The 21,667-nt window shown below is 56.9% G+C and overlaps 1 protein-coding gene and 1 long non-coding RNA gene across 3 annotated transcripts in view; one reads left to right on the top strand and one right to left on the bottom strand.

Annotated features, from left to right (window-relative positions):
• Window positions 1–1,618: 1,618 nt before the first annotated feature.
• LOC140686295 (uncharacterized) lies at window positions 1,619–6,999 on the bottom strand. Its single transcript, XR_012060014.1, has 4 exons — window positions 6,723–6,999; window positions 6,055–6,119; window positions 5,433–5,586; window positions 1,619–2,486 (listed from the first exon to the last, which is right to left on the bottom strand). It is a non-coding gene; the product is annotated as an uncharacterized lncRNA (long non-coding RNA).
• Window positions 7,000–7,947: 948 nt separating this feature from the next.
• Window positions 7,948–21,667, top strand: part of EPN2 (epsin 2) — a 55,823-nt gene continuing 42,103 nt past the window's right edge. Inside the window, exon 1 of one of the 2 annotated variants that reach the window (XM_072938508.1) lies at window positions 7,948–8,105. The gene's annotated coding sequence lies outside the window, so the exon portion shown is untranslated. The remainder of the gene's footprint in view (window positions 8,106–21,667) is intronic. The other variant, XM_072938507.1, reaches the window with a different exon arrangement.

Here is a 21,667-nt window from a genome sequence, read left to right as displayed (position 1 = left end):
TCTGGGAAATTATTTCTCTTAATGGTAAAAGGAACAAATGCATTTAATTAACCCTAAACTTAACTATTCCTCTTCCTTCCTGTCTTAAATGTAAGTGCAGGTGCAATGCCAGGTGCAGCAGCAGCCATATTGCAAACAAGAGGGAAAAGCCAAGAAATTGAAGAGATATGAGCCCTGACATCACCGGCCTGGTAAAGCCGTGTCAGGCATAGCTGAGCTCCGAGCTCACTGGGATGGGAGAAAACAGACTCCTATTTGTCTAGGCCACTGTGATCTACTTTCTATTTTTTGTCATCAAACACATTCTTAACTTTACAGAAGATGCGTATTTGATAGCATTCAGGAGAGGTGGGAAAAGAAGAGGTTGGGCAGGAGTCTGCGGAGGATAAAGGTCAAGGGGAGAGACTTCTCCTTTGGAGGTGGGGGTTGGCTGAACGTGTTTCTGTTATGATAACCTGCATTTATTGGGCACATACTCTGCGAGGCACAGTGATTTACACAGATCAGCTTATTTCTCACCAATCTTCTGAGCCAGGCCGGGATTCATCCCCATCATGGAGGAGGGAACTGCGGCCCAGAGAAGCAAAGCAACTTGTCCGAAGGCCCTACCACTACAGGCAGTGCAGCCAGATTTGGACTCAGGCGGAAGTTGTCCAGCCCAGGAAGGACTCGGACTCCTCCGTCCATGGAGTGGGTGTGTGAATAGCTGAGTGTTCCTGCCCCTCTTGGGGTGTCAACCTCCTGGTAAAATGGAGTGGATTGTCTGGGATCTGCCTTTCTGTGGTCATGGCCCTTGGGCTGGGGGTTTGAGATGTGGAGCATGGAGTGGGGTGTCTGCTGCCCAACAAGTCAGGGGTCAGCCAGGCAACCACCTCTCCTTGTCCCCATGTCCCCGTTCCACCCCACTCTGCCAGGAGGGACGGCCACTTGCTGGGATGGAGGAGCTGGTGGGTGACACAGTCCTGATGGGGGGAGACCTGGAGGGAGCAGCCTGGCCCTGGAGGCAGTGTGACCCACTGGCCCTCTGTGCCTCAGTTTCTTCTTCTGTGACTGGGGACTGAACAGCAACCCTGTGGCTGCTCAGAAGTGAGCAGAAGTGACCTAAGCCAGGCGGGCGTGGAGGGAGGGTGTGGACCTCCCTGCCACCTCCTCTAGGCGTCCCAGGTCGGCCCAGGCATTTCCGGTTGGCCTCAGGAAATACCGGCCACCCGTACGCAGCCGCCGCAGGCCCGTCCCCGCCACCTCCCTCGCCGCCCCTCCCCCTCACCACCCCTCCCCCACCTCCTTCCGGCCGCGGGCCTTGCTCCGGTCTCCACCCAGGGCAGTGTCAGCGGGACTTCAAGGCTCCCTGTGTGCCATCCGAGCCTCCTCCCTCCTCTCCCTCCAGCTTTCCTCCTGGCTGTAGAGGGGGGTTGGGGGGTGGCGGGTCTGGGGCCCATGTAACTGGGAGGCTACAGCTGCCAGGCAAGGCAGCTGTGATTCGGGAAAAGGCTCGGGAGAGTCTGGAAACCCAGAAGAAGAATCAGGGAAGCAACCAGGGAAGGCTTCCTGGAGAAGGTGACATTGAAGTCTGGCCTGGAAGAGCAAGGCACTGACCAAGGACAAGTGTTTGGGACAACAGTTCATTTATTCAGCAGTGTTTACTGAGCACCTGCTGTGTGCCAGTTCCTGTATAGGTCCTGGGGTTTGGCGGGAGGCAAGATCAGTTCGTGTACTCATGGGCTCAGTGCTGGAGTCGGAGGAGCTGGCAAAGGAGTAAGTGTCACCTCACAACCTGGGCCCAGAGACACTGGGGAAGAGTAGGGGACGGGAGGTGAAGGGGCCCCTGTGCTAGTCTGAGGGAGGCAGTCACGGAGGAGAGGGCATTGCCACAACTGCCGAAGCCTGAGCAGCGGCCACTCAAGCAATGAGGAAGGGGTGGAAAGGAGTTCCAGATGGAGGGAACAGCAAGTGCAGAGGCTAGGAGTCAGGAGGCTGCAGGAAGGCCCTGCTGCTGGACCATGGATCAGTAGTTCCAATCAGTCAAGAGGCCAGGGAGGGGCGGGGCAGGGAGGTGACCTGCCGAGGTCACAGGGGTGGAATGCAGGGCCGTGTGCTCGACCACAGGAGTCTCCTGGGCTTCTTAATGAAGCAGACCCACTGATGCACACCCTCCAGGAACAGCGGCCAGCCTCCCTGCGGCAGCCATGCGAGCTGCCCGGGGCGGGTGCTGGCAGGGGGACGGCCAGCTGTAGGAGACGCTGCCCTGGGAGAGGCAGCAGCGGAAATCACCGTGGGGTGCTGGAGGCTGTGGTGGCCGTGATGTGGTTTCTCCAGGGCCCCTGTGGTAACGGCTCGGGCCCCATGCCTGCCTCGTGTGGCTTCTGCACCCACAGAGGGCCCTCGCTGGGGCATGCTGCGTTTCCCAGAGCTTGGATCAGGGCTGGGAGCCAGATGGACCCCTCTTGGTCCCACTCTTTATCTCGGCGAGGCTGAGGCTGGCATCCCTGTTTTATAGAAGAGGAAACTCAGGTTCAGAGAGGGACAGTGATTGGTCCAGGACCAACAGCAGAGGGCTGTGTGGGGTGCCCACGGCTGTGGGCTCCTCCCCTTCCCCTGTCGTGTTTCCCTGCGCCCCTAAAGGCAACTCCTGGGATCACATCCCAGCAGACAGCTCCCATTTGAACCCCTGTCCTAGGTGGATTATCTCATTTAACCCTCACACCAATCCAGGTGGAAGGCGCCCTTGTGACCTCATTTCACCAACTTAGGATGTGCTTGGGACGGGCCACCGTGGTCATGTCTCTGTGGGCATCGCACGTACTCGTGCTGTGGCTCTGCCCAGAGGAGGTGACCTCCCGGACCTGCCCGTCCTCACAGTCACCCTGTGAGGCAGGTGCTTCACACCTCGCTTCACAGATGTGGGATGGGCAGGGTCTGGAGGTTTTGCCCAGAGTCTTACAGCTGGTAAGGGGTGGTGTCAGGCCTGGAACCTGGACATGGCTGACTCAGACATCCTTGGGGTCCCTCTGCCGTCAGGGGCTTACGGGTGCCTTCCACCAGGGGTGACCTGTCTTCCATCCTTTGCTCAACAAACATTGCCAGGCATTATGCTCTGTGGTCAGAACCTTTCAGGGGTAGGAGACACAGGTAAGGAAGGCCAGTCCCAGACCTCCCTCAAGATGCTGCCGGGCCACAGGGTGGCAGAGCCAACACTGTCACCATCCAGGGGGCAGGTGCTAGGATTCCTGTGGCATCAAAAAAGGCTTCCAGGACAGGTGCCCCTGGGATGCTAAAAGCCTGTTAGCACTCAGCCAGGGGGACTGCTGGAAGGAGCCTGAAGGGTGGACAGGGAGGTGCAGGCAGAGGGAACAGCACACACGGAAGCTCAGAGGTGAGCATGCGCAATTTGTCCAGGGGATCCTGAATGATGGATGGGGCTGCCATGCAGGAGCAGGGGAGCAATGCCAACACAGGAGCCTGAAGAGGGCAGTCCCTCCCCTACTCTGGAGCTCAGTGTCCTCGTGCATCCAATGGCGACCCTAAGAAAGCGATGAGACCAGCGATGGGGAGAGGCCCCGGGCTGCCAGCAGGTCCCGGCCGGCCAACTTGTCCCTCCTGCCCTTCTCTGGATGTGTGGGTGGCTGGCACCCAGGCGCTCAGGTGAAGAGAACACAGATGTAGTTTTATCCTCGTCTTTCTGCTCAGTGCCTCTCAGATAAGCACATGTATAAAAAGTAACACCAACATGTGCATTATGTCCTCAGCTTGTGTTTTTTTTGGATTAAAGAAGGAAGTGGACAGAAGGAAAGAAGAAAGGGAGGCAGAGAGGAGAGGAGGGGGAAGGAAACAAAGAAGGTGAGAAAGAGGCAGAAGAAGGGAGAAGGTTGCGGGAAATTTTTTGGGGTCTTTTTCTGGCCTTTGCGTTTACTCCACCCTTGGAGTCACTGGCCTCCTGTCCTCTTTTGGGACTCCTGTGTCCTGGCCTTTTACCTGCTGTGTCTCTGTCCACCTCCTCACAGCCTGAGGCCCCCAGCACAAACCAGTTTCAGCTCCAGTCCCAGCCTCATAAGGAGGGGCTCAGAAGAGGACGTTGCCTGGACGAGCAGAGGTGGGTAAGCCGGAAGGAGAGGGCGGAGGTGTGTCCCGGTCTCTGGATAGACTGGTAGGTCCTGACGCTCTGCTCTGCCGGCCTTGGCCTGGGGCCCCTCCAGAGCCGAAGCCCGCCCTCCGGGCATTCCTCCACCAGCACCAAGTCCTGCGCCTCCGAGGGCCCCCTGTGCATGGCCCTGGTCCGGCGCTTTCTGTGCATCGCCGCAGACCCAGGCAGCGGGTGTCATGGGACACCATGTTTGCGCTGAGTTGTCCTGTCTTCGTACATACTCTTTCTCGTGTTTCTTCATGGCCTTGATGTTTTTGTAAAGTACTGGCTAGATAATGTAGAATGTGCGCCTGTGTTTTTAAAGGATTGCTGTAAAAGATAGTTACTAAATTAAAAATATAAAAAAGAAATCAAGGAGAAAGAGGGAGGAACAAAGAGAAAAAGAGATGTGGAAAGAAAGAGAGGGGAAGAATAAAAGAAAAGAGAAAAGGGGAAGAAAGACTTGGTTTCTGTCAAAAGAAAACCTTGCTTGAGGCCACAAGGGATGCCCCTCAAGAAAGCTAAGATGATGCCCGCCTGCCTCAATCGCTCCGGCTTCTTCTGGGCTGGGTCTGACCGGGAGGTGTTAAGAACTGTCTCTGTGGGGTGACAGGAGGGCTCCTGGCAGCTCCGGCTTGTCTGATGTTTGGCGCCCACAGTCTCAGAAGCAAAGAGGGCCACTTTCCTGATGGTTTCAGCTAGAATCCTGGGGAAGGCTCTTGGCTATTGGCTGGGTTGGGGTCACACGCTCAGACCTGAACAAATCACTACGGCCATAGAGATGTGCGCTCTCACTGGCCAGCCAGGGCGATGCCCGTCTCCCCCGACCCTGTTCAGCTGCTGGTGAGGAGGGCTGCTCTCAGCCGCTGCAGGGCTGGCAGCAATGCACCTGTCCAGGCACCTTCCAGCCACTCTGTCCTGACTCTCTGTTCCGTGCATCCTGCAGCCTGGCTAAACTGCACCGCTGTTCCATGACTCCCTGCCTCCTGCCCTTTGCTCAGCCTGCCCCCTGCCAGGGTTGCTCTCTGCCCTCTCTGCATGGCCAAAAATTAGCCCTAAAGTCCCAGCTCAAAGGCTGCCCTGCTGGGCAGACGTCTTTGAGATAGTTTTGGGTTTCAATTCTCCTCCCAAGCTGAAAACTTTATGAAGGTGGAGTGTGTCCAACCTGTCCAGAAAGTTTCTGAAGACGTAAACACAGCACCTTTCTGAGGCCAGAGAATCTGGGGGAAATATGTCATGCACGTTTCCAAGGAAGGGGTGTTCTGGGGGAGATGCGGCCATTGCTCCGCCTCATTAGGCATGTGGAACTGACCTCCAAATCCTAGGAAGGGCAGATGAGCGTGTCTGCTCCAGTCCTGTGCCCTGGGACAGCTGGGCATATCCTCCTCGCAGGGCCGCTTCCACATGGCCGCGCTGAACCTGGGTTTGAATCCCAGTGCTGCCGGGAGCTGTCTCTGTTTCCTCATCTGTAAAACAGAGCTGCTGACCTCAAGGCTCCTCATGAGGATGAACTGAGAGAGGGAAGTGAGGGGGGGGCAGGCTTCAAAGGGGTCGGGGAAGGAGAAGTGACTTGAAGGAATGCAGGAATGTCACCTCTGCCCTCACACACACACATACACGCACGCGCACACACACAGACACACACCCCTTCTGACTTCGAGATGTCCCCCCAGCCCCCCACACCCCTGCCCTGTGGCTGGGGTCCATCCCTGGAATTGTTCTCAGGCTCATTCCTGGGCTGTGGTAGCTCACCCTCCATCTGTATCCAGTTCTCTTTCCTAAACTCGCATCTTATCTCTGTGGCTACACGGACTTGCAAGCCTGGTAGGGAAGGGAAAGGACTCTGCAGGCAGATATGGGCCTGGGTGACCTAGCCTGGCGTCTCTTCCAACCTCAGTTTCTTCCTGTAAAATGTGAACAACGAGGACACTCACCTGGAGGGGCTGTGGTGAGGTTTTGGGCCAGGCTGTTCAGTGTGGCAGCAGCTAGTCACCTGTGGCTGTTTAAATTCATCAAAGTTAAATAAGGTCTTAAAAATGCAGCTCCTCGGTGGCACCAGCCATGTTTCAAATGCTTCCATGCGGCCAGCACAGCCAGACAACATTTCCACCGTCTCAGGAAGTTCTAGCCGTGCTGGTTTACACAATCTATGGAAAGTGCTCAAGCCTGCACTGGGCTCCTGCTCTGTGTTGGCAGAAATTCATCTGCGGTTGCAAACTCTCTGAGGGCAAGGGCCGTGATTTCAGGGAAAGTTCCGGTCTCCTGCAAGCCTGGGGAGGCCAGGCAGAGAGCTAGGGCTCACAAGGAGTGTTGGACAGGTCGAGGGGCTTCTCTGGGATGGGGGTGGGCCAAGTTCAAAACGGGGAGCTCAGGTTTCTGTCTCAAGGCAGGCGCATAAGGCTTAATGTACTCTCCTGGCGGGGGCGGAACACAGAGCAGTGGGACAGGGCAGCAAACTGCAGGGAGGGGCTCCTGGCCTTTGGAACTACCCCTGTTGGACTTCTCAGAGAAATAATGGCCCCGTGGTTTGCTGACGGGTTAGCGTCTCTCAGTCTCTCCTCCCTCCCTCCCTCCCTCCCCTCTCCTCCTCTCTCCCTCTTACCCCGTTGCCAGAGAAGGGAAGTGGAGATCCCGGGTGTGAGAACAGAGGGCTGCCTTCCTCAATCTGGCTCCTCAGTGGGGAGGAGGAGGCGCAGAGAGGTGCAGTGACCTGCCCTAGATGCCTCGGTGCTTGAGCGCCGTGTGGGGCCTCAGAACCCAGCTTCCCTGAAACCAGAGCTTGGCAGACTGCTGATGTCACCAGGGCCTCTTGGGAACACAGACAACAGGGATGAGGCTGTCTGCCTGCCCAGCAAGCCCAGATCCATCCCCAGATCTGCTGTGGGGGGTCTCTCCTGACCCCCACCCTGACAGGGGCAGGCTCCTCCACTGTGAGACCTCAGGACCTGGGCAGGGTCTTCCCTCCTTCCGCAGGGTGCCTGTGGAGAGTGTGGGCCTGTGACAGGGCCAGCCTGCGTCAGGGGGTCTATAAACCCCTCAGGCGAGGGCGGTAAGCCGAGAGCCCCTTTTCAGCACCACAGCCCTTCTCAGCAGTCTTGCGAAGCTTGTGCACCCTTCTCAGAATAATTTTTGAGCGCACACATCCGAAGCATCCATGGGTGAATTTTCGCCAAGTGAACACACGGACCCCAGCACCCAGCGTCCCAGCAGCCCCCGACCCTCCGACCCTCCGCTCCGCGGCCTCCACCTGGTGATGTTTACGAGCGCAGGCTGCAAGCACGTTTTAGCTGAGGCTGGGGGCTCTGTGTGTCTGTGTGTGTGGGGGGTGGAGCTGTGGGATGTGCCGGGGAGTGGGGGATCTGTGCGTGGTTTCCAGTATGAATTTGCCAGGGTTTGTGTGGTGGTTGGGGGTCGCTGGGACGCGTGTGTGGGATCTGGGGGGTCGTAGGCTGTGAGGAGCGGTGGGAGGCCTGGGTAGTCTGCGTGCGGTCATGAGTTCCTGCGGGGAAGCGGGTAGGGCGTGGGGTCCAGGACAGCGGGGCCGAGGCCTGGGCGGGGCGGAGGGGAGGAGCCTCGGGCGCGTGGGGCGGGGCCAGAGGAGAGGGCGGGGCCTAGGCGCGGCCTGGGCTGGACGGAGGGGCGGGGCCGGTGGACGCGGGGTGGGGGCTGGGCGGCGGGGCGGAGCCTGAGTGCGTGGGGCGGGGCCTCGGCAGGACCGGGGGCGGGGTCGGCGCTGGGCGGGGCCTGAGGGTGTAGGGCGGGGTCTCGGCTGGGTTCGGAGGCGGGGCCTGGGGCAGAGCGGGGGTGGGGCCGGCGGGCGCGCGCACGCAGCCGGCGCGCCCCCTCCCGGCCGCCATGTTGGCTGGTGTGTGGGTGTCAAACCGAGCTGGAGGCGGCGGCGGCTCCGCGGGCTCTGGTCGCTCCCGTCTCCCCAGCGCTACGGGCGGCCGCGGCCGCGCACCCGGGTCGGCCCGGAGGAGCGGAGGTGAGCCGGGGCCCGCGGGACTCGGGGACCGGAGCGGGCCCAGGGTGCGGACCCTCCCCCTCCCGGGGCGGACGCCCCCAGAGTGCGGCTCCCCCCAGCCGCCCCCGGCGCATGCACCCCCGCTGCCCGGCCGGTCTCCACCTCGGGCGGGGCCCCTTCTTTCCCAGCAGGCCCCGCCCCACGGGCGAGCGCGGCCCCCTCCCCGTCTGGACCCGTCATTCCGTTGCAAGGACCCCCCATTTCCTTTCATATCCCCAGAGCCGAGGCGCCCCTGCTCCATCCCAGGTCCGGGAGCCCCTCCAGGCCCCGCCCGTCTACCTTTCAGCCTGCGACGACCCCGCCCCTCCTCCCCCGGCACTTTGCTCCCTCCCCGGGCCGGGCGCCCCTGCCCTCCGGGAGCCCGGGGCGGGTGTCCCCCTCTCCGGGGCTGCGGCGGCCCCCTTCCCTCCCCAGGGACCAGGCTCTTCCTCCCCGCCGCCGCCCCCCAGCACAGCGGGGACGGGGGCGGCAGAGCCAGGCTCCAGCTGCCTTTTGTTCCGCGTGGGATGGCAGAGACCCCGCCCCGCGGTCCTGCTGGGCTGGTCGGGTGGGTGAATGGGTGCGTGGGGCCGCCTCTTCCAGGAGACCCTTCCTCTCTCTCCGCGTGGGGCGTCTCCCCAGGAACCCAGCGCCTTGGGAGAGGCCGGCCCTTCCTAGAGGAGTCCGTGCCAACAGGTTTTTGTTTGCGAGCCGGAGCTGGCCCGGCGGCTTTGCGGGGTGTTGAGGGGGAGCTTGCTCTCTCCAGAAATCCAGGCTGGGGCCTGTGGAAACCCATTCCTCCCCCCGGGGCCTCCGTCCGGGGCCCCTGCCTGCTGTGCTGCCCTGGGGACGCATCCGGGTTTGTGTTGGAAAAGAGGATGGGGCTTAACCACCGTGAAGATTCAGGTCGGGGAAACTGAGGCCCAGAAAGAGATGCGGCCATTTGCCCAAGGTCACGCAGCATGCGGTTAGAAGCTCGGTCTCCAGGGCTCTCTCCGGGATGTTTTAGAATTTTTTTTAAGAGAGATGTTCAGGATTGCCCTCTTCCTCTTTCCTTTTTAACACTCACACAAGAAAATGGACAGGAAAAGAAGTATGAGTTCTTCCTTTCCACCTCCAGGAAATGCCTTGTGGAAGAAGACTGGAAAAGGATTTTAAGATCATTGATAAGGGCGAATTTTAATTTTTAATTCTCCGCGCCCCTCCTCCAATTACATAAGACACTGAAAATTTGGCAGAAAACTTTTGTGTCTTGTAGCTCTGGATATGGAGACAGGTGTTGGCAGAGTCACATGGGGAATCCTGCAGAGCAGTGATTGAGTTTGTACTGATAACTAAGTTTTCAGCTGTATTTAAATGAACATCAGAAGGGACTGAAAAGGTTTTGTTCCCGAGTGGTTCTCGTTCCAGTGGCTGTGCCGGGGCCAGGTGCTTGTGTCGGGGAGGCCGCCAAAGTCTTCTCATCTTTCGTTTAGCTGTGTTTTTATTTTTACAGCTTTGAAGCTTATTTGTTCCTGTAGTTTTAGTAGTGTGTTGGTGGTCCTTACTGGTCTCACTGGAGTTTTCTTTCGTAAGCCTTGAATGGGATGCTGGCTAGTGAAGAGTTTGGTGAAGTGTAGGTCACCGTAAGGCATGACCCAGGACTGCGTCCCTCATACCCCTCGACCATGAGCAAGTTCGGGTTGAGCTGCGGGAAGAGCTGATCTCTCGGTGTACGCAGGCTTTTTGCTTCCCTGAACCCTGCGCTTGGCAGGTGGGGGGCTCTGGGGAGAACGTTCTCCCAGCAAGGTATGTTACGCCTGGCACATGTGTGAGGTGTGAAGAAATGTAAAACTTCCAAGCGATGAAGCCTAGTATGGTGTGAAGTCTTCAAAAAGGACCCGTCCTATGTAGAAGTCCTCTCTGGAAACAACGTTGACTCTTAACGTAACCGTCTTTCATAGTGAGACGTGGGTTTCCCAGGAGTTGGGGTTCTGATGACAGCTGTGCAAAGGGAGCTGGACAGTATTTGGGACTTGGGACTTATTTTAATGGCTTGGCTTTTCCTGAACCTGAAAGAGTGGGCATTTTATTATTACTATTATCATTATTGTTATGATTATCATCATTATTTAGATATCACCAGATGGAGTGGCAGATTCGGTTCTTTGTGACCTCAAGTGCCAAGAGGTCTTCATGCACAGGATTGTCATTATGATACCCTTGGGGAGTGCATGCAGGTTTTCAAAGCTCTCTGGCAGCCGCTCTCACTGCCCCCCAGAACCTTCCTGTAGGATTGGTGGGGTGTAGATGACCGGGGTTGTTGTCATTTTATGGCGTGAGTACTGGCGACCCTTAGCCTTGGAGAAAGCTCGGGGCTGGGATTTGTGGGGTTGGGGTTGGGGTTGGGGAGGACGTGAGAAGTTACCGAGTTCTCCTTCCCTGTTCTGTCTGCTGGGCTTGCAGCTCAAGCCCCGTCTGGCCTTAGCCAGCCAGCTCCTCCGGTGTCCTGGGCCCCTCCACCTCTGCTCCCGAGCCTCACCACCACAGACGGTGTGTTGGAGCACTGCCACGTTGTCTGTGTACCTGGGGCTCTTGTGACACTGTGATGTCTCTGAGACCAGTGATCTGTCTTTTCCGCTCCAGCACCAGCTCTGTCTCTGGCTCATGGTGGGTGCTCGGAGAAGGTCTCTGGTGTGAATTAGTAGTTCTCACTGATCCCTTCCTGCAGGCTCCACTGTTCTGTCTTGCTCTTGCAAAAGCCACTGCTGTTGGTCCGGCATCATCTGTCAGTCCCGTGGAGGTTATCCCCCTTGTAAGGCGAGGAAACTGAGGCCCAGGGGTGTAAGTCATGTGCTCAAGGCCATACAGCCAGTACGTGACGGGGCTGGGACAAGCAGGGCGGTGGGGCCCCAAAATGTTACTGTACCTGGTGCCTCATCTGAGAAACCAAGTGCGGGGGTGGAGAGACTTGCTTTAAGCACGACTGCGAGTTGGCCGTGGACTGAGTACCGTGGGATGACCCGATTCAGATTACTGAGGTGGGAGGGAGCACGTTTGGATTTTGTCAGATGCATTGTGAAATGACTGTTTATCTCCATCTGTTGAGTTTTTGAAAACTGACAGGCTTTCTGATAAGTTGGTGAATGGAATTTTCTTTGGTCTTAATTAGCTTGTTGGAAGTGTCTAAAAATAGAAACAGAAAAAGAAATACAGTGAAGTCAGTGTTGGTGGAGCAGAGTGGGTGTGTTCCGCTGACCTGTCCCTGGACTTACTGGACCACATCTGTTAGCTGGGTTCTTGATGTCTTGAAATGTAAAGCTGTTTCAGCAGACTTTTTGTTGTTGTTGCTGTTTGACATAACTTCATTTTGTCTTCACATCCCCGTATAACACAGGGATTGCCACCCACCCCCACGTGGAGGAGCTGAGGCCCGGAGTGGTTAAGTAACCTTAGAGGAACTGCCACAGGCAGGAGTCAGGTCCAGGTCTGTGGGATTCCTGGACCAGGACTGCGCCTTCCCCACCAGCTCCTGTAGAAAGCCCCACAGTGCAGCGGGTGCCCATTTAAATTAAGTTAGAGGATACACCTGTGCTCTGAAAATCACCTTTATTTAGAAGGTTGGGAACTGCAAGTGCTGAGTGTCTTTTTCCTGACGTCAGGGTCTGTGAAGGCACTGAGGTTTGAGTGTCAAGTGTGCAATGAGTGTAATGGGCCCCTTGAACTGACAGAGGACAGATTTAGGGCTTGGTGTTTTGACGCAGGCCTGCAGCGTTGTTGCCGTACTCCCTGCGCGTGCACGGGACTCTTCTGGCGACTCAGCCCCCCACAGCCAGGTGCGGGAGCCCGCTGTGTGCCTTCCCGTCGGTCCTGGTCCAGACAGGAGTCCAGGTCCAGAGACAGCAAGTAGCTTGATTCTCCTTGGCTTCAAAGCAGTGCTAGGAATTGTGTGCACAGAGGGCTGCAAACGCGGGCTCTCCGCGTCCCCGTCCCATTCGTGGCAGCCGGCTAACAAATGGAGCAGAGAAAAGCAGGCTCGGCCAGGGACGGCGACTGTCGGGGCCGATGCGTGGCATGGGTTTCAGAGCATCCATAGTATTCACTTCCGAGCACAGCATCGCCCTTCCTCTCACTTCCGCCCCGTGAGCAAGCGCCACCCTCACGTCTTGTGGCTCAGTGGCTGAAGGCACCAAATGGTTCACACAGTTTGGCTACAGAGGCCTTGTGACAAATAGCTTTGCAATCAGATGTGGGTACAATTTGGCCTCCTGGCTGGATGGCTTTGGGTGCTTGAGTCACTGAGCTCTGGCTTCCTCATCTCTCGAGAGGGCCAGTAACAGCCTCTTGGCAGATAGACTGGCTGTGTTCCTCAGCCTCCGGTGCGGGGCGCGGGGCGGGGCGCTCAGAGGGCCGGTTAGACGCGCTGCCGGCCCCGCCCCCCGAGTTCCTGATGCAGGAGGTCTGGGGTGAGGCCTGGAGGTGGGCATTTCAGCCCGGCGCCAGACGCTCTGGTGCTGCTGGTGCTGGACCGGATTCTGAGCCCCGGCCCAGAGGGCGGAACGCGGAGGCCTGTTAGGTGCTGGCACTGCTGGCTGCGCAGGGAAACTCGAGGACAGCAGTTCCTCTCTGCCTCCAAAATACTTCTGAATACTGCTCAGAAGTTGACGGCGTGACACTTGGAAAGGGAATTTGGTTTCTCAAAGCAGTGTTTTCGTTTTGATCTTACGTGCTTATAATTTAGACTGTGGTCACAGGCATGGTCACTGTGTGGGTTAGTCGGGATGCTTTCGTTAATGAAGGGAACATAAGACGTCAGTGCTCTTCGAAGAGGCAGTAAATCTGAGATCCTGTTTGAAAAGCCGGTTCTTCATTCCCACACATCGAGCAAGATGTTCACTGCCAGGGCTTTTTAGAAACGCGGCTGGGAAAGGGCAGGGGGTGGGGTGTGGGACTCGGAGCAGACTCCCAGGGGGCCGCTGGTGGTAACGGAAGTCACCCCTCCCTCCAGCAGTTTGGAGTGTTTAGTGTTCTTTGGTGTTTAGAGTTTGCAGGGGTAGTTATTCTCCTCCAGTAGTAATTATCAGCGTGTCCATCAAGACCAGACGTGTGGGTGTGTGAGTCCTGACGGGCTTTGACTGTCTCCTGTGCGCTGGACCCTGTGCAACTCCTGCTGTGCCTAGCATTTAACTTCACTTTTTGTCGTGATCGTCCAAGGCCTCTCACCGTTTCTCTTTGTGTGTGAAAACTGAGGCTCGGAAGGGTTTAGCAGCCTGCTGCGGGCCGCGCGGCCAGTAGGTGCCCCAGCTGGTGTTTACTGCCACCTGTGTCAGATTCGAGACCACGCCGTTTCCAGGACCCCACCCTGCAGCCATGCCAGGAGCTCCCGCTGCCTCCCTGTAGCCTTACAGTAACCCTGGGAGCAGGCCTTTCCTTGGCGGGGGGCAGAGCTGAGGCTCGCGGGGGTCAGGCTTGTTCACATGCACCCACCTAGTGGCTGACAGGACCCGAATTCAGTCCCGCACCCATCTGATTTTGGAGCCTTGTGAAGCTGTTTCCATGGCAACACCTCCCCTGCCGTCCAGGGATGCAGAAGTGAATTGAGACCCAGATGCCTGGTTGTGTACAGCGGGGGCCTGAGGGAAGCCCAGCTGGGCTGGTGGGAGGAAGTCTGTGTGGGCTGGTGAGGGATTTTGTGTTTGCAAAGCTGTGTTAAAATAATTGCCTAAACTGCTCTTTGAGAGCAGGGGCCATTTCCTTTCACTCTGTAATCCTGAAGCCCTGCACATTCGTTCTACAAACATGACACATGGGAATTTAGGACGAAACGATCATCTGGTAATGCTGTTGTCAAAATGTGGTCAGATTCATGCAGAAGAACTTGATGGTCCTAAAATGTTACATGTAAATAAAAATATGAAGTGTCTCCTTCCTCAGTAGGCAGTTAATCTGTAACTCCTAGCAAATGGGTCATTTTTCTGGTCTCAGAACGTGTGAGGAGGCTGGGGTGTGATCACTTCCCCAAGGTCTGTAGATTGCCTTCAGCTCCCAAGCCGAGGGGTGGTGAACAGCTATGTGTCAGTACCTGCCCTGAGCTCTCGGGAGGCCCTGGAGGTTTGAACTCAGATTTGTTGTTTTGTAAACTCTTTAAGAGTCTGAGGTGAATAAATCATGAGAGCTACAAGTTGCTGTTCAGCCAGCCCCTTCTCTGTGCCCTCCTCCCCCTAGAGTCATGGGAACAAAGGATACCTGACAGGCTGGAAAGTCACACTTCTGTTTGACAGTACGTCCTCCCTGGACGCCTGTTTGGCACTCAGAGCTGTCATGGGGTATACGTAATGAGTGTGCTTTGGATTCAGAAATTTGGGAAACAGATTATCAAACAAATGGTTTTTATGGCACTTTATGAGAGGCAGTGGGTCGTTGCTGAAAGGTGGACATCAAATCAAGGGCGAGTCCGTGACAACAGGGCAGATACTTGGATCGGTGTCTGCCTAGAGAACGTGCAGCACGTTCTGGCCTCGGGTCAGAGGGATGGGTGCTCGTGAGATGCCATGGCCCTCACCACAGGAGCTGTGTCTGACTGAGAAGACAGTTAACATTTGTCGGATGGAAGCCGGTGGTGTGTCGAGCTGTGATTTTGATTCTTTGTCAGGAAACCAAGAGTGGAGAAAAGTCTAGAAGAAAGAGAGAAGGTGGGATTCACACTGGACTTGGAAGGACAGGGAACCGAGTCTCGGAGCAGAAGGCAGATGGGAAGGCTGCTCACCCTGAGGGAAGGCGGGCGGCAGTGCGGGCTGGGCCTGGGCAGGCGCAGGTGTTGGGTGCGCGGCACAGGCCCCGGAAGCGACTTTGCCCGGTGGGGGCCTTCTCAGAGTGGGGAGGACCGAGGTGGCCAGGTGGCTGCTGCTCTGACAGCGTAGTGGCCTTGGATGTGGAGGTGTTGGCTGTAGGGAGCCCAAGTGTTTGGGGGGCCTTCTGGCAGGGGCCGGCAAAGTGGCATAGTTCCCGTGGGTGAGCCCTGGCTGGCAGTCTGCACGAGGCCAGGTGTGTCACGACTCGGAGATGGCACAAGTGTGCGTGTCAGAGTGAAGGAGCCAGAGTCCTGATCGGTCTGGGGAGCGGCAGGCACCTCGGGGGAGGCGGAGGTGACACCCTTTGAGCCCACAGCTCATATCCTTGGCTGCATCTACATGTCACATGGCCTGGAAAGCTTTTTAAAAATGCCTGTGATGGGCCCCACCCCAGGCGGTGGAGGGTGAGCCGGTGGCTTTTTTAAAAACGATCCAGGTGAGTCTGACGATCTGTGTGGCTGAGAAGCTGAACCGTGTGCGCAGGGGCCTGTGGGGTGTCGGGGATTCAGAGGAGGGGGAGAGCTGGAGCCAGAGAGAGCAGAAGCCTTCGCAGCCCTAAGGTTGGGGTGCCGGGTCCCTGAGTTCCGAGTGGCTGTGGACAGGCAGGGCGGGAAGGTAGATGCATGACAGGGCAGACCACCTGGCTGCTGCGCTTCTGCCTTTGAGCCACCTTGGGAGAGTGCTTAGCAGAGTGTGAACACAGTGAGGCCGGCGGGGGGGGGGGACCCCCGGGGGGGGACCCCCGCCGGGTGGCGCTGTTTGTGGAGCGGGCACAGACTGGCCGCTCGGTCCGGCCCGGGGGCAGGCTCCTTCCTGCACCCTGATTGCAGTGCCTGCAGTGGACGCTTCTTGGAGGAGGTAAAAGTGCATTTCTTTGAAGTACTTATATTAAAGATAGCAGTAATTTGGAGTTCCTGATTGAGGGAGACTCACTTTATTGGGTAAAGATTGGAAGTGAGGTTTTACCTGGCACGTTTAACATACACCACAGTGTCATGATTTATGGTGTTTCCAGGAAACGTAGTTTATAGCCCAGTGCGCTCAGTCTTTATTACTTCTTGCCTATTGAGCGCACACAGGTATGATGCCCTCTAGGCTGGGAACGCGTGCATGGCAGGATGTAAGTTCCTGCCTTCGGGTCGCATATGGTCTGCAGGGTGGCTCCTGATGGGACAGGTGGTGTCGCCCCGAGAGAGAGGCTTCCAAGGCAGCGCCAGCCCCTGAGAGCGAGCCCGAGTGCCTGCGAGGAAATGGCGCATGGGGCGCGTGGGGAGCTGCAAAAGACAAGGGGTCCTGGGGAGAGACAAGGGGGCTCCAGGCCGAGGGCGCACGCGGGGCCGAGCCTGAGGGTGAGGTGTCAGGCTCGCCTGGGCCAGGGCGTTGCGGAGGCCTGGCTGCGGGCCTCCGGCAGGGCGGGCGGGGAGCTCAGAGCACCTGGAGTCCGGCCGCGGCTTTCACACAGTCTCTCAGGGGTGAGCAGGCCGGGCCCCGTCCTCGTCTTCTGCACTAGCAGCTCTGCTCTGCTCTGCACCTGGGGGCTCAGAAGGGCTCACTTGAGAAGAGTTCCTCTGATGTTTGAGCAGAACCGAAGTGGTTCCATTGCTGTGGTGCAAGGGAGCCCGCCTGGATGTGAGCGGCCCTGTGGGTGGCGACAGGGAGGTGCTGGGGGCTTCCTTGGGACCGAAAAGCTCTCACTTCCTTTTGTCGGAGAAGGTGGTGCTGGGTCCCAGGGTGGTGTCTAGGCAGCAGGCTTCTGCCATGGTTAGCAGGTCCCCTGGGGAAGGGCCTTGTCATGGCTAAGGAGCTCTGTTTTCCAGAAATCTCTGAAGTCCCTTAAGACCAGATGGCCAAGGTAAGGGACCTCATCGTTAACTTGGGGTAGTGCCAGAAGGCTGCTCTGTGCCTCGCTCTGTGGTGGGTACCCAGGAGGTGGCCCAGCCCTCCACCCTCCTCAGTGTGAACTAGACAGAAGTGGCCGTGGGCCTGACCCAGCCACAGATGGATTTTGTTTAGGTTCTACTTTGCCTCTTTTTGAGAATTAAACTTGGTTGCTGTATCAGTTTCTTGTGGCTGCTATGGCAAATTACCACAGTGGCTTAAAACAACACACTTCTGCGGGTTAGAAGTCCAGCATGGCTCTTAGTGGGCTGGGGTCCTGGTGCAGTCAGGGCTGGTTCCTCGTGGAGGCTCTGGGGGAGATCTGTTTCCTGGCTGTTTCCGGCTTCAGAAGTGCCCACATTCCTTGACTCGTGGCCTCGTCTCCCGTCTCTGCTCAAAGCTGGCAGCAGCCAGTCCTGCCCCCGGCACCCCGCGTCACTCTGACACTGACCGTGCTGCCTCCCGCTTGTGCTCTGCGGCCCCTGTGATTACTCTTGAGTGCTCTTGGTAATCCAGGATCCTCTCCCTATTTTAAGGTCAGCTGATTAGAAACCTTAATCGCATCTGCTACAGTAATTCCCCTTTGCCATGTAACTGGGATTAGGGTGTGGGCATCTTTGGGAGGCCATTATTCTGTCTACCCCAGATGCCAGTGACAGTCAGATCTTACATAGCGATCCACACTTGGAGCTTCATTGACAAATGAGAACACTTGACAGCCAGGGGCCTGCGCTGTTGCCTGGCAACCCTGGGTCAGCGCCAGGGTCTGTGCCATCTCTGGATGGGGTTGCAGGCTCCAGTTCTGCACCGTTCCTACCCCTCCTGGGGTGCCCACTCCATCCCCTGCGTTGCCTGGGCCCTGCCCTGGGGGCCCAGGGCCTTACACAGAGCCTGTCACGGCAGTGTGCGTGTTCCAGGTGGTGGGTTCCGAGCTCTCCCCCTTGCCCTGCACACCCCCCACCCCGCTTCCAGACCCGTGTCCGCCTTCTCTGCCCAGCACACACCCCTCCCCCGCCCCCCAGGCTCTACATTCCAGAGCATCTCTGATGCTATTTTAGGTGGTGGTGTTTGTGCCACAGCTCCTGTCTCCTGTCCCCTCCTTTTCTGGCACCCAACGCTGGTACATCCTGGTGCCTTCCATCTTGTGTCTTGCATTGGCATTTGTGAAAAGCAGGTCTTTATAATGCACCTTTGGAGCGGTACCCATCAAGTCAGGACCACACACCAGCATTTGGTTGAACATCTGCTGTGTGCCACGTGCTTTCCTGGTGCCTGGGAGTGCAGTGGGGAATGAGGTGGAGATACCGGCCTTGCCTCCCCTGCAGACCTGGTTCTGGTGGGAGAAGGAGGAGAAGCCTGTGAGGGGGCTGTTGCCGCATCGGCCTCCCTCTGCATCTCGGAGGAGGGAGGCGCGTCCTGCCGCTCGGCCCTGGCCAGGAGGTGGGCTGGGTCTGCGGAGCGGGGAGGCTCTGGGGCGCCTCAGTGAAAGACCCCCCTGTTCGCAGGCGTCGCCTGGGCCCTGCTGACAGCTGTGTCTGGGCAGGCATTTCAGAGGCCCCGACAGCGTGCTGGGTGGCAGTGTGAGGGACTAGGCCAGACGCCTCTGTGCACGCTGCTCGTGGTCTGAAATGGGGTTCTTCTTGTTTACGGGGAGCCCTTTGCATAGCCTTTGTGCAGGGGCCAGCCCCCCGAGACCCCATGCTGTGGGGCGCAGGCAGAGGGCTCCAGGTGAGCCCCTGGGACTCGACGGCTTCGGGGCATCTAGGTCTTTCATGTACACGGAATATTATCCAGCAGGTCAGAGGTCCTTGAAAACAAAGCAAAACTCATCATTATGGAGGATTTCAGACTTAGAAAAATAGAATAGTTCAGTGAAGCCCCGTCGCTCTGTTTCCACTGCTTTGTCTATTTTACTTTAGTTTTTGTGTATGTGTATTTTTATTGAAGTGTAGTCAGTTTACAGCGCTGTGTTGTGTCTGGCGTGCAGTGCAGGAACACGCACGCTCGTTCTCATGCTCTTCCTCCCCGCGGTCACTGCAGCTTCGACTGTTCTGATCTAGGCTCCCGCTGCCTTGGATTATTTCAGAGCAAATCCCAGGCTTCACTTCGTTGTGGACTCTCTGGAGACTTATTTTTAAGGGACGACCGACCACCAGTGATCTTAATTCTGATTTTTATATGCCCTGGGTTTGAAGCTGATTTTTTTTCAGTGCTAGGACAACCATCGTCTTTATGCAGATTCTTGGTGTGGGTTGAACTGTGTTAGTACTTTTTTTTTTTAAGTTTTTTGTTTCGGTGGGGGGAGGGAGGTAATTAGGTTTATTTATTTTCAGAGGAGTGACTGGTGACTGAACCAGGGCCTCGTGCGTGCTAAGCACGCGCTCCACCGCTCAGCTGCTCCTCCCCCAGCACTTCTGTTAAGGCAAAACAAGGAGAGTTTTGCTATTTTAATTTTTTTTATTGTAAAACACATATAAAGTTTACCATGGTAACCATTTAAAAGTGTAAAAATTGAGTGGCATTAAGTCCATTCACAGTGCTGTGCAGCCATCACTGCTTCTAGTTCCTGAGTCTCTTGACACCAGGGATTGGAATGTGTGCCTGGGGTTGGGAGCCGCTGCTCTCAGCCGTTTCACATCTTTTTAGCAACGAGGTAGGATAAACAGACAAAAAGATGGAGTCAGGAAGGTCAGTCAACCCAGCGGGTGGTGGTCTGAGCTCAGAGAAGCCAGGTAGAGACTCGCCTAGTTTCTGGTGGGCTTCCTGCCAGCGAAACCAGCGGGAAGCTCCGAGGGGGCCACTCCTTGGCCAGACCGCAGATACCTCTGCTGCCTGCCCTGCGGGGAGGGGCGCCTGGAGATCTGCTCTGAGGGCTTTGTGACGGTGTCTTCCGACTGTGCAGGACCCAAGGCCCGTGTGTGGGACCAAATTACGCTTGGTACCATTCGCTCCAGACTGTAGCTGCAGTATGTGAGGAGAACGTTGAAAACATGGTCTTTAGAGCTAGTCGGATCCCACCTGTGCTTTAAGTATGCCCTCTCCTTACTTTAAAGAGAAACAAGACGTTACGAAAGAAAACGCATTCTTTCTTTTTTTTTTATTTTTTTTAACGCATTCTTTCTTGATTTAAAAAGTACGTCTTTTATTGGCAGAAGAGTCAAGTAGCACAAGAAGTCACTGTAACCCGCCTGCAAGGTGTTGAGTAGATTTTAACATTTGAAGAAGGAGAAACAAATGTTTCTTCAAGCAAACCAAGCCAAACTCATTGTTCCTTCTCCCCACTGCCCAAGAAAACCCACCTTGATTGTTTTTGTTTAGTCCTTTTGACTTTGAACAAAAATCTTGTTAATTTTTTTCCTCTCTAGCATCTGATTATCGATAGTTTCCAAAGACTGACGCCAGCTCTACCAAAATAGACTACCCAGTACGGCGTTTCCAAGCTGGGCTGTTCTGACCGGGTCTCATGGGGCGTGTTCAGGATGCCTGTCTTAATGGGCATGAAGGAAACGCTGGAAACTTCATTTAAGTAGGAAGGACCGAAGTGGAGCTTGACTTACAGCCCCGTCAACATTTGGCTTATTTTCTCCAAGTTGCTGTTTGCCTGGTGCCCGGGGTCTCTGGCCTGCGTGGCCGTCACGGGATGGCACAGAGCTCTCCCTTGAATGACATGCTGGGGAGAGGTCAGCTGCCCCTGTGATTTGTGCCCCCTCCTTGCTGGGGCGGTGGGGTCTGCAGCCCCAGTGCTGTGGGAGGCCAGGGGGGAGCTCTCTGCTGGGGAAGCAGCTTCGCTGCAGTGTTGGGGCTTATTACAAGCAGTTGCATGTCAGGGAGGCTGTCAGCGCCGGTGCTGAGACAGGGAGTGCGAGGCGGAGCAGTCTGGTGGGGAGGGTGACTTCAGGGCTGGACGACGGGGACAATGGAGCCAAAGACCGCCAGCACTGCACGCGCTCAGAGACTCGGAGTGGGGCGGGCAGCCCCACGGACGAAGCCACTTAACGCTCCCTGGGCCTCCGTTTCCCTGTGAGCATCTAGGTGAGCGTGGGCTGTGTGGCGTCCAAGCCATCCCAGTGCCAGGGTGCTCCCTGGGGAGAGCGGGGTCCGGGCTGCAGCTTTGCTGTCCCTGAGCAAGCCCTGCCGTTTGGTGAGGGTGTGCTGGGTTGGGATGCGGAGTTGGTGATGTTTATTGCCTTTCCTTCTAGGAGTCTCCAGAAAAAAGTGGGCCAGTTCCTGTGTTTGCCTGAGGCTCACCAGCTCCTTCTGCTCCAGTCCAGGCTATGGGTCCCTGGTCACTTCAGGGAGGCCCACAGCATGCCAGTGCCTGGTAGTGTCCCTTGGGCCCTTGGCGTGGGCGCTGCTTGTGCCCTGTCAGCAGCCCTGGGCTCCACTCTCCCAGGCCGGGCGGCCCTGCCCCTCTGCCCACCAGCTGGCCACAGAGTTGACCGCAGTGACAGGATGTCAGCCCCCACCTGAGACTGCCCTTCCCGGGAGGGCCCGACGGGGCGGACGGGCCGGTGCGCTGGCCCCCGGGGCTGGCATTGACGCGTGTGCTGATGTGTGAGAAATCCTGCAGTAGAAGTGCAAAGGCCATTACAGAGGAAGGAGAGGAAAATTGGTTTAAAGCTAGGAAGGGGGAAACAATATTGTCTTCTTTAAAAAGGAAGAAACTCATTCTTTAACACACTGCTTCTGAATCTGGCCCTCAGAAGTAAGAGATTAAGAAACGACTGCCCTGTGAGGCTCCGGGAAGTACAGTTTGGAATGGGTGGGCCTGAGGGGCCCCTCCCTGCAGGCGGTGGTGTGGGAGCAGGCTTGGCTGTTTCTGTGAGTGTGAACACA

This window comes from Vicugna pacos, chromosome 16, assembly GCF_048564905.1.
Source record: "Vicugna pacos chromosome 16, VicPac4, whole genome shotgun sequence".
NCBI classification, from domain to species: Eukaryota; Metazoa; Chordata; class Mammalia; order Artiodactyla; family Camelidae; genus Vicugna; species Vicugna pacos.
The sequence above is the reverse complement of the archived record's forward strand: the minus strand, read 5'-3'. Positions and strand labels throughout refer to the sequence as shown.